Source organism: Nothoprocta perdicaria, unplaced genomic scaffold, assembly GCF_003342845.1.
Source record: "Nothoprocta perdicaria isolate Ctin4 unplaced genomic scaffold, notPer1 scaffold_252, whole genome shotgun sequence".
Classification (NCBI taxonomy): Eukaryota; Metazoa; Chordata; class Aves; order Tinamiformes; family Tinamidae; genus Nothoprocta; species Nothoprocta perdicaria.
The window spans coordinates 549,254-561,431 of NW_020455480.1; positions in this window are offsets into that span (position 1 = coordinate 549,254).

Here is a 12,178-nt window from a genome sequence, read left to right on the forward strand (position 1 = left end):
GCGTGCTCCGCTCGCTGTTTAACCCTCATGTGCGCGCAGCGAGGCGGCCCTGCAGCCACCCTGTGCACGACCACGAGCAGGGCGGGCAGAGCGCTCCCTCGCGTGAGTGCTCCCTTGCGTGAGTGCTCCCTCAGGCGCAGAGCAGGACGCCGAGCACATGGGCCCTGTGCTCGCTGTGCTCGCAACTTGCCCGTCCCGAGTCACGCTGCTCCGTGCTCACCTCGCCTTACCTCTGCTCCCCCTGCCTTGCAGCACCCCACTCCTGTCTAATTGCCTTGCCGAGCTGCTTGACGGGGCACGGCTCGCCTGATTCAATCCCGTGCTTTGTTCCCGGGAACCTGTCAGTCTCTCTCGCATGGAGACGTATAGAGGCTGACTACAAAGCACTTCCATCTGGTTTTTCTGTCAGCTAAGGCATAGCTAAATTAGTACGGGTTTTAACCTGCGTCTGCCTGCGCACCTACTTCGCAACCCATGACATCTCGCTCCACTTTCTGATCCTGTTTTGAAGAACAGCCGTGGGGGACTGAGAGTCGCACGCATGCAGGAGCGGCAGAGAATAAGGAYGGGAGCAGCATGGCTAGAACGGGTACGGAAAGAAGCGATCTAGCAGCTGCTCGGTCCGCAGAGGAAGGAAATCAAAGGCAGGCGGGGACTGCCGCTGTCAACAGGGACTCTTGTGCTGTGGATTGGGCTGGACCTGCTAGGCGTGCGCAGCGCTCCCTTTCAGCCTCCCGGGCGGCTCCGTGTGAGCCTCGTGCTCCCTGCACAGATCCCGGAGAGGAGAGGCCTCTCCTCCACGGGGAGCCCGGCTCCCGGAGCCGCGCAGCGACGGGAGGGCCGAGGGGCCGCGCGCCCGGGCACGGCGCCCGCGGGGCAGCCACGGGCACAGCAGCCTGGCCCTGCRGAGGGGCTGCGGCCGCCTCCCCCCTGGCTGCTAGAGCCGCTTGCCATAAGCGCCGGCTCTGCCTGTTCCCTGCCCTTCATCAGCCCCATTCGGCCTGGGTACTTTTCCTTCTTCGGGTAGCGCTGCTGTTGAGAGGGAACAGGGAGCGTGGCAGTGTTTTCCTGWGCCGAGGAGAAGGGGTACGTGGCCTTGATTGCGAATGCAGCATTAGGGCCCGTGCCCGGCATTCCTCCCGCCTTGATTACGCGCCGGTCTGCAAACAAGCCGTCACCCTGTTGCTGGAGGGGCGTCGACGAGCTACGTGTTCCCTCGCTGGCCTCTCCTGCAGCAAATCTATACGCATTTCATCTTCCCCCTCCGTTCCTAGAGGTGTGCTTGGCTGCCGAGCCCAGCTGCCGTTCCTGCGTGCGGGGCCGGGGCGCACGGAGCGCAGCGGCCGCTCCGCRGGGACCCGCGGCCGGGGCGGCCGCMGGGACCCGGCCCCKCCATGCACAGCACCGGGCACGCCAAGCAGCACCTCGCTGCCCGAGCTTCCTCCGGGGCTGTGGGACACGCGCGTGCGAAGCCCGCCTGCTCGGAGCAGAATGCATTCGCATTATCACCCTCTCCATAAAACTTATAAGTCATCTGTATGTGGCGCGTGTGTGTGCACCTCTTATTCGCTCCTCCTAGGTCTGAGGCTTTTCCTTTGACTAGCTTTTATCTCGTCATTTGAAGTGACTCCTACCATATTTAATCTTTATCAGGAACTGTAAGCCTTGTGTTTATTTTATGGGTCAGTTCTTCATCCTTTTTCCTTGATGCCTCTTGCTGGAGCTGGATAGCGCAGAGGAAAAAAACCCTGCTTGTTTCTGCCCGTCAACATTTGTCCAAATGACAGGCAAACAAATCAGAGCTCTGAAGGCTAATAGCAGCAAGATAAATCTGGCAGCGAGTAAATGGCTGCACGAGAGGGACAGTGGAGCTTTCCGTGCCGAGCCGCGCTATCAGAGGAGGCCGGGGAGATTGCGATCCGTGGCGCAGGGCAGGGTGCTGCGCTCCCCGCTCCGCACGGCCCTGATTCTCCCTGCCAGAGATCAGCGTGTTGCAGAAGCTGAAACCCCCACGTGTTGTGTTGTGTGTGAGACACGGCCGCAGGCTGCACAGGCTGCGTCTGGCTCGAGGGCCCCTGCCATGCGGGGCGGCGGGTGCTCCAAGAGCTCCCGCTTCCCGAAGGAGCTCAGGGCTTCCTCGCACGTCCCCACAGCTGCTTCAAAGAGGGGCCAAGACAAAACAGCCCGCTGCTCTCATGGCCGCCTTTGCTCTCCAGAAAGTTGCCGCTTAGAACTGAGATGAATAAAAGATAAGTGTGGCGAGGGAGAGACAGCGCTGAAGGTAAAGGTGATCTGCTGACTTTTATATATATATATATATATATATTGCAGAGACAGAGCTCGCTGAAAGGAGGGGAGTGCTGCCTGCACGTTGCAAACCTGGTCTGAGATGCCCTCTGCCCCGGGTTCAGAGGAGCAAAGAGGAGCAGGGAAACGCTCTGGAGGATTCTGCTTTGTCGTGGGCTGGGGTCCGGGGATGGCGCTCGAGCASCAGCACCCACGGGTGCTGCCGGAGCGGGATTTAGCCACAACCATTAGGAATTATTTGGGGATATAGATGTTCCTGCGGATTTATAGAGGCTGCACAATAGAAAGGCAATGGATATTTGACGTCTTAAATGGTATTTGAAGCACAAAGAAAGGAAAGATTCTCCTTCTCATTTTCCCCTTCCATCCCTTGCTCTTCTTTTCCCCCCAAAGTCAGGAAGATCTGTCAGAGCATTTATCGGAGATCTGTAAAACCCGGCTGAGCGCCGTGAAGAGCTAATCTGCGCTGCGCTAATAAGAATGAACAAAGTCACCGCAGACTCGCCGTGGGCATTTTCGATAAGGATTTATCACAGGAAATTCAGGTGGAATCGCAGCAGCCTGGGGACGCTGCGGCGCAAGGGCGGGCAGCTTCCAAGGGCGCGAGCTCGGGGTGCTCGGGGGCGAGGAGAGGGGCTGCCCAGCCGGCCAGGGCGGTGCTGCCACCGCGGAGCCCTCAACCGGGGGCTGTTGCCATCCGCCTCCTGCGTGCTGGGGTARGTCGGTCCGGGAACAAACTGCCACAAATGCACACAGGCCACGAGGGAAAAACTGCGGGGCAGTTCAGCTCTTCCAAGGGTGCGCGGGATGGGCACAAAGAGCCTTGCAAGAAGGACCCGCGTCCCCYRSTCCGCGCCGCCTCCACCCTGGTAGYTGGTGAGCAGAGGRTCCCTGGCACGGCACGTGCTGCAGCTTRGTGCGAAAGTGCCCGCGACGGAGCGTCCGGGTAGCTCGCTTTATTTGCCTCTCCTGCTCGCCTGCCTTTCCTCCCGCTGAAGCCCGTGATGTGAATCGTCCTGCTGCATCTGGGCAGMGCTCTCTCCTCCCTCCTTCCCTCCTTCCCCCGGCAACTCTTGGCTCCTCGTTSTGGCCCAGCTTTGCTTGTGTGAACATCACCCGCTCTCCTCGGCCTTGGGGAATCCCGCTGCAGTTTCGTATTTAACTCAAAATGTAAATAGCCTCGTTGGCATAACGTTAGAACCGCTCGGAAGCCCCTTGTTCGGGAGGAGAAGTCTCCTGTTCCCCCTTCAATTAATCTTTGGCTGCGGGAGGCTGGAGTGCGCGTGCCGGTGGGCAGGCGGGCAGCCTGCAAAACGGCATAAAGGGCAAATAAAGCAATCGGGCGGGAAAGGGGGAGGAGGAGGAGGAGGAGCAGCAGCCCTGTGCCAGGCAGCGCTTGGAGGCTGCGGTGTCCGGGTCCCTTCCTGTGCGTGGCAGAGAGCGCCACAACAGCCCTCCCAGCTTTCCACCTGGTTTTGGGCTGCTACCTGAATAGCCAAAGAAGAGTCTAGGAGATTGTAAGAGCTGCGGTTTTTAAGGGGCTTCCTCTGCACTATGAGAGATTTTGATGCRGAGGGGAGTCAGAGCTGCGGTCTCCAGCATGGCCTCTTGCAYGAGCCTCCGCGTCTTGCAAAACTTGCAATCCATGCTGCTGTGCACGGCGAGTGCTGGTGCGCTCAGCATTCCTGCTCCACGGGCCTCTGCTGCCGGGGGTTTGCTGCAAAAGCCGAGATGCCCCCATCGCTTTCAATGTGCTCTTGATAGCCGCCRAAGCGGAGAGTGGGGTGGCCTTGCGCCTTTCACTTTGTTTCAAAGAAATTTGGCTGGTGCGGTACAAGCTTGGATAACACTCCACGTGTTGTCTGGAGAGAACTGGTCCACATACAGCATAAAGACAACAYTTAAATACCTCATTTAAGCGAACACAAAGAGAGTGCTCTTGGGTAGAAGGAGAATTAATTAMTCTCATTCCTACGTAGATACTTTTAATTAAATGTAAGTGCATGGTCTTTCTTAAAAGACAAAGTATGCCAAAAAGAACTGAAGCCATTGCGCCACTGTGCCTGCTTGCAGGCGGATGGGAGGAGTGGGTGCGTTTCGCAGGCGGTCAGTTTGTTCTTTCTTCCTGGAGAGCGTGTCTTGGAGRGGAAGAGGCAGCCGAGCAGGAGAGCTCATTCGGAACGGCTGCCCTCCTTCGTGTGTCCCTGCGTGCGGAGTGGGGCTAGAGCCTGAGCCAGCGCAAGCAGGCACAGACASCGCGGGACGCCTGCGCGTGCCACGGGAGGCAGAGCGCTGAGGCCGTAGCCCTGCAGCGGCTCAGGGGCACCTCCTGCTTGCGGCCTCCAGCGGCACGAGGAAGGGAGGACGGGCAAGGAAGGCCAGGTCCTGCTGGACGTGTTGTGCACACTCAGCGAGGGAAACGTGGGCCCCACTCACAGAGCTGTAAATGGGGGCAGAGGCTTCATCCTCAGCACCTCCCYATCGGGAAAAGGTGCTTTTTGATCTTTCCTGCTGGCATTCTAATGAGAGACGCTGTAAAGCAGCGGGTGGGATGCGAGTATGCAGAACACAAGAGGAAGCATTTGAGGAGAAGGGACCGGTCACCTTGCCACATGTGCCTGCATGGGGCGGTAAACGTGAGGGAGAGGCTGGCAGAGCAGAGGGTTTGGGGCAGGGGGAGACCAGGGACCCTTCGGGCAGCCCTTGTCTCTCTGCCAAACTCGGCAGCTGGAAAAGGAGCAGCGACCGCTTGGACGTGAGTTATCCCCGTGTCCGCCTCGGAAGCGCTGGGCAGCGGGAGCCGCACGAGCAGAGCCCTTCCCATAGCTCAGCCTCCCCCTGTAAGAGATAGAAACGCCTGCGATTGATCTTTCAGGCAGACAGCGAGGAGCTGGAAACACAGAGGCATCTGCACAGGCCCTGCCCCGAAACCCTGGGGATCAGCACCGTGTTCTGGTCCCTTACGGCAGGGCACTTGCCACCTCAGACGGACCTTCTCGTTCYGCTGTCCCGCAGCACGTCCCTGCAGTCACAGCAGCTGCCTTTCTTCCCGCATCCTAAATCTCCGGAGTGCGCAGCTYCTGGAGAGCAAGGTGGATCCTCAGGGCAGCAAAATTAGGAAAGGCTAAACTTTAGCACATGGTTATTACCRAGCTCCCTGAATAAGTCAGTGGTGATTCCCCAGTTCCTAGAAACCCAAAACACCATCAGGTGATAGAGAGGCACATTTATATATTTATGAASTGTTGGTTTTTGACAGACGTGGGGAATTCAGCAGACTATTACTCCATTTTCCCCAGTCCCTGCTTAAAGCACGAGGAAGATAACTAAGGAATGGGAGTCCTGTTTGTTCATTCATTAGAATACATTTTCCCCGGCCTTCTCTGGGGGAAAGAGCTCTTATCARATAAAGCTGGTATGTTTTTCCCCGTAGATTTAGCGGGGCAGAAAAAAAGGAAAGACTGAAGAGCTGCGGTGATTGCTGGGCTGAAGGTAGCAGTTCTAGACCAGCACGCACTGCTCTCACGCCTTGAATACGCCCCAAGGCAGGAAGAAATTCGTGCAGAGCTGGACAAGTYGCTCGATCCCGTCCTGCCCAGTGGCTGCCCTGGCCCCTGTGCTGGCGGTGCCCGTGGGAGGGCAGCTGGAGGCCCGCGGGGCTGCCCGTTCCCGCGCGGCCGGCTCCTCTGCACCGCTCCGGCGGTGCCGGAGCAGCGCTCGGCGCCTTGCCKGGGGATGAGGGCGCGCGGGGCGGCCCCGGYGCTGCCGCTGGCTGCACCCGCTGCTGCACCCCGTGCCAGGTGCCCCCTCACCGTGACTCTCCCGTCCCCGGGCACCTCGCGGGACGCGGTGAGAGGTGGAACCTGTCAGCGCACACCACTTGTCTTTCCAGCCCGCTGGCTGCTCATCAATCAAGCTCCATTTGAGCAGTCGGCTCTGATAGGAATTCTTCCAGAGGCGAGTCCTCAAAGAKTAGCGGAAGTGACAAGGAATTCCAAGGAGCCCTTTAAGGACCTGCCTGCTCTTTGCAGGATGTCGTCCTGTCATCTTTACCTGCAGGTCTCCAGGAAGAGCWCGGGTCCCTCGCGGGCCAAAGGCAGGGCTGGCCTGCTGCGCCTCGTTTGTCTCACACAAATGAACTTGTTCAAGTATCTAGCCAGGAAAAAATGACAGGTGTCTGCAGAAATGTCCCTACAGGAGGGCCAGTTGTTCCGCTGGGCAAGCGAGCGGGGACTCGACAGGCCCCGTTTCTCGGCCCAGGGTGAGGAGGAGGCTCCCCCAGTGTTCCCGCTCTTGGGACGCACGCAAGCTTGGCCRCTGCCCTGCATGTAGTTCTGTATTCCCCCCCCCAAAAATATATTAATTTCCCTAAGCAGAAGATTCTCGTCTGTGGATGTACAGGGTCACAGGGACCTGCATTACTACTCCGTCGGGCTTGGTGTGCTTCCCAGGCGATCCAGTTGTGTCTGGATCCGAGCTTTTAGCGGGACAGGGTGTCAGTTCTCCCAGCCGTGGCGCCTCCTGGACATCCTSTTTGAGAGATGCCCCTGTCCTGCGCTGCCACGGGCGGGAAGCTGAGCGGCGTCCTTTCCTGCAAAGGGACATCAAAGGGAGCAGAGCAAAGCGGAGCCCCAAGCTGGCAGCGGGCTTCCTCCTTCCTGCTCTGTTTGTGCACGTGCAGCCTCTTGTACTGCTGTGTCCCCAGGCCTCGGGACAACATTTTGGGGACGGGTCAGGTATCATTTACAACCTGTTCGTGCCAGCTGGTCACGGTCTGCAGCTGGGGGCTTGGGGATCATGCAGCCGCGCTGTTGGTTGCTGGCTCGATACTGAAACCGCCGCTATCAGGAGAACACGGAGCAGAACACCTATTTCCGTGGATTTGGAGAGTTCCCCGGAAGAGCAGGATGTGTGCCGGGAACGTGTGGGAGCCCCCGGGACACACAAGGTGAGCTGAGGTGGGCTGATGGCAGCCTCGGCTCGCGAACGCGAGCTCCGCACGGAGGGCATCCTGCACTTGTGCTCMGCGTTGGCGCTTGCCCGTCACCGCGCGGCCGCTGCGGGGCACCCAGTGGCATAGGAGCTGCCCATTCGAAGCGAGAGCTGCCCGTGAAACGCTCCGTACTCTCTGGAAGTTCATCCTCCTGCCAGCTCCAGCTCCAGTGCTGAAATGGGGCTCTCCGTCAGGCACCAATTAAAACCGCAATGCCCAATTATTTTCTGTAAAACTAGCAAGGTAGGGAAACTAACAGAGGAGATGCAGACAAGTCCCCGTAGCAGAGTGAAACTTGTGCTGGTGTCAATTGCTGCAAGTTCCCTTTTTTCCTGTCTCTGTCTCCCGGAGAACGTCGGGTTTCGGGTGGTGAGAGGCCGTCAGCCGCTGTCACGAGCTGTCCTGCATGTCAATCCTGCGCTCGGACACCCACGCGGATGTGCTCGCTCGCTCCGGGCAATTACCGGCTGCTCGCGGCGGGGCTGCCTGGGCTCCGGGGGCGCGGGATGGAGCCGAGCGGAGCAGGGGCCCTCGGAGGGCGTGCGGCGCGGGAGGACACCCGCGGGACACGCGGCTCCCGGTGCGTCCCGGTGCTCACCACGGCTCCTCGTGGCAGCGCTCGGGGCGAGCCGCGCGCCCCGGCGCCAGCGCCTTTCTGCGCGACACCCGCGGCTGGAATGTCACGCAAGGCAGAGGGAGACGAGTGAGGGCAGCCGACGTGACACATCTCTGCCCACCTGTGGCCGCCCGCTGCCTTAATCTCTCTCCCTAATGAGCCGAGTTGATTTTCACTACGGAAACCTTGGGGTTCTGTCTTCTCCCTAGGTAACGGCAGAGATTATTCCTTGCCTGACCGCGCCGTGGTGCCTGCTGCGGGGGCGRCGGGGTCTGCACGCACGGAGCAGCAGGAACTCGGCTGCGCCGGGGGGACGAAGGGAGGCCGAGGGCGCGAGCACCTCTTTGGCTCCGCTAATTCCTTTGCCTTGCCCGTTTGGGTGCTCCCTTGCTGTTRCTCCTAGGGGCTGTGCTGTGTTCAACAGCAACCATTGTGCTTAGGGAAGGCTTTCCGCTTTTCCCCAGGCCTGAAAATAATGTTGCTTTATTATCCTGTCATGTTTTGGCGAAAGGTGGGAACACGGGTCTCCGTGGCTGCCCCTCCGCATGACAGCATGTTAATGAATTGAGAAATTGCTGTGGAATTCGCTTAGGCCCGCGCTGCCCCCATCACATCTTCATTAGCGTCCTCCGCGCGGCGCCCGCTGTGATTAACATTGTCACAGTAAGCCGGAAATGAGTGACTAATCGCGGCCCGTCCTCTTGGAAATGTCACYGCGTTGCTATAGGGACCGCGGAGCGGAGCCGCGGGGCCCCGGAGSCCCGGTCCCACGCGTGCCGGCGGCCCGCGCGCTCCCCACGCAGCGCCCGCGTGGGGGCCGCTCGCTGCCTGTGGGACAACCGTCCTGCTGCAGAGCTTCCCGCGCGCGGGAGCAATTCCCCCGGGAGCGCGCGGTGGCCCCTTCCTTGCAACGGCAGGAGCGGAGCCCGCGTGGGGCCGAACGCAGCTTGCAACGCGCTGCTCCTCCCAAGGGTCCATCTGCCCGGGGCGTCGCCACGCTCCTGGCTCCTCATGCGGGTGCTCGCACACCTGSAACCCATGCGCTTTCCGTGCGCGCCCTCCTTCAGCCCAAGCTTCGGGAGCCTTCCCAGGGCCGTGGATTGCCATCTCGGCGCCGCAGGAGCAGCCGGGGCGCTCCCGGGCAAGGAGAATCCCCTCCGCAGGGCAGGGAGGCCGGCGCGGATCTGCGGCCGCACGCGCCAACGCTCCCCAACGCGCCAGCACCCGCTGCTTTGGGGCGCCTCCGGTGGGACGGGCTCCCACTGCACGAGCGAGGMTGAAGTTGCATAAAACCCAGGAACTTGCAGAGGTCAAAAGAATAAATTACTGTGATTTTAGGCTTTTGTGGGTTGTTTATCTGCCCTGCTTTCGAGTCAATCTAATCAAATGTGGATTCGCTACAATCACAGCTCGTGCTAACCTTCACCTGGAGGGTATTAATATGCATGGTGCTCGTTAAGTGTTTGTTTAATTTTTATTTATGGAAAGTAGAGCCTGTCAAGTGTAGCTGAGCTGGGCGGGAGAGCACGTGTGAGCGCTGCGTGGCAAGGGGAAGGCGAAGGAGCGACAGGGCTGCAGCGGAGCTGCTTGACGTCGGCGGCTCCGTGTCGGCGAACCCGGGCTTCTCAGCCCCTTGTCCCCCGCACCGGCCCAGAGCGAGGCACGGGGGAATGGGCTGTGCGACACGGGCACGGGGAGAAGCCACGTGGGCTTACAGCCCGAGAGGAAAATCAGGGATGTTATTTTCCCTGCTCTGCAGGAGGAGAGCCGAGCTGCAGGGMATTCAATGACTTGGTTCGAGGTAGAGAGAGGCTCTGATAAATGCCTAGGCGCTAAAGTGCTTCTCCTGTTGATGTTCCCACATCAACATCATCCCCTTCTTTCCAATGTGAAGTGGTGGGTGAAGGAGCTGGGCAGCTCACGCTTTCCGYTCGCCGTGCAAAGCCGCGGATTTGGCTTGGAGAATGAGGCAGCATCAGGTCGCGAGTGCCGCTAGTGGCACACTACCAGCTTCAGTGGCTCCGCAGTCTGGTTCCATATGGCAGCCTCTCCGTGCGCTGGCTGCTCTGGATGGCAGGCGGGCGCCGCTCGGTTCCCTGCCGCTCCGCAGAGCCCGGCGCGGGCGGCATCTCTGCTCGAGGCGCGCGTGGCAGCGGCTTCCAGGACAGGAGCGCTGCTGCGGGGCGGCCGCGAGGGCGGATTCCCCCTTCCCTCGGGCTCTCCCTTGGGCGCTGCTGGCGGCCGCACGGGATTAGCTGCTCGTGACAGCGCAGGCCTTGGTGCAGAGGACTCCCGGCTCTTGGTTTTCCCGCTGCGAGGGGAGAGACTGCAAGGAACGGGAGGGAGAGGAGCGAATCCTACGTCAGTGCAGCAGTCTGCAGCCCCGCTTCGTGCCCTGTGTATTGGAACGCTTCGGATCCTGGCTCGGCACCCTGCTGCGCACACGTTCACGTGTGGCTGTGGGCGCGGGCCCGTATGAATGAAAGTGCCTTTTTCCCTGCAGAAAGCGCCTCCCGTTCTGGAGAGCTTGTAAGGAGGGATTTGGAGAGGACGTGAATGAAGTACGAGCTCTGCTCTCATGTCTTTGCCAATCCTGTGCTTGCTACTGTGTGCTAAAGGGGCCAAAGCGCTGCGGCTGCCAAGGAGAAATGCCAAAGTGATTTAAAGCAGCAGCAAAACTGTGCGTGACAGTTGCCGAGACAAAGTGCAAAATTTGCCTACTTTGGCAGGCTCGAACACAAACAAGGGCTGACTTCAGCTCTGGAAGCCTCTGCAGCGCGGTGAGGCTTCCCGGAGCGGCTCCGGGCTCAGGCTTTGCAATAAGCCCTCTTTCCATGTCCTGGGCTGTCTGGAACGCCAGGCCCGGCGCGGGCAGGTTGCTCCCGGCCTCTGCTTTGCCTCCAAGACGAGCAGAATGGGGAGCAGCTCAGGTCCCACAGCCCAAGGGGCCCTTTTGCTTGCTGCTCCCCRGGGCGGCCGCGCAGAGGGGCACGGCATGGCATAGCACAGCATGGCACGGCACAGCACCCTGTTGCTCCATGGGGAGAGGACGGCCCTGCTAGACAAATAGCAGCCCAAAAGCACCTTGGTTGAGGGCCCTCTGCACCGGTATCTCGGGGGCCTGGAGCTCTGTGCTCTCCAGGAACGCTCGGCCCCGCACTGCTGCTTCATGACGTGAGCCCGTCGTGGCGGCCGAGCCGGGAGGGCTCCTGGCAAGGCGAGCACGTCGTGGCCCTCCACACGGGCCTTGAGGAGAGCGGGCGGCTGCTCGGAATGGCCCGGCCTGCTGCCAAGGGCTTTATTTTTAGAGCTGGCATTTGGGAAAGGAGAGAGGAAGAACAGGACGCGGGGCATGTTGGCTCCCCTGGCCTCCCCCCTGCCGCCGCAAGAATGTCTAGAGTGAAAAACAATTATTTGTACATTTATTGATTGCCCGGCCCTTTTGCAGGAAAAGTCAGGTAACCTTTACAGGAAGGATGCAGTAACTCTCCGCACAGATATTCCAGCTTCTCTCAAAGCTACTTAACATTTGAGAGAGCAGAAACGGCGAGCCAGCTGGAATTGCTTTTGTAGGCAGCATACCTAGCAGGGTTTCTAATGGTTCCCCTCTTCTTGTCGCTTCCAGAGGGAAGAGAGGCCGCTGGACACGGAGGGACAAGGCAGTCAATAGCAAACGGGAATCAATCCCTGGGAAGGGAGCAGGGCAAGCACCGGTTATCCCTCAGCTGAAGAAGGGGCAAAATCAGATGGGCTGTTTGTCGAAATTTATCCCCTCGGCCCCGTGCCCTGGCAGTCCTTYAGTGCATGAGAAGCTGCTCTGCCCCGGGAAGCAAACGAAGGGCCCATCCTCCCGGGGGCTGCCCCACGGCTGGCGTTGCAAGCAGCCTCGCTCGGGTAAGGGCATTCATCYAAAGCCTAATGCGCTCGCAGCCCTGCCTCTGCTTACGCCGAGTCTATAAATAACCATTTATCATTGACCTCTAGTCTGTAGCCTGCATCGGACGGTATTGAATGGGCTGCTTTTCCAGTAGCCTTGGTGCGTTGCGGCAGTCGGTGCCCGCGCCGGCATCGCCCGCCACGGCGGTGCCCGGGCGCCCGTCGCCGCGGTGCCCGCGCGCGGCCGTGGGGCCGGCTCCTGCAAACCCGCCCCGCACGCACAACAGAATCCAGAACAGTTACGTACTGGAATAAAGAAAAAACAGGAGCCGCAGCCTCGGGGAGGGGGGAATCAAGGGAAGGGAGAAAGGTTGTGGTGATTAAAG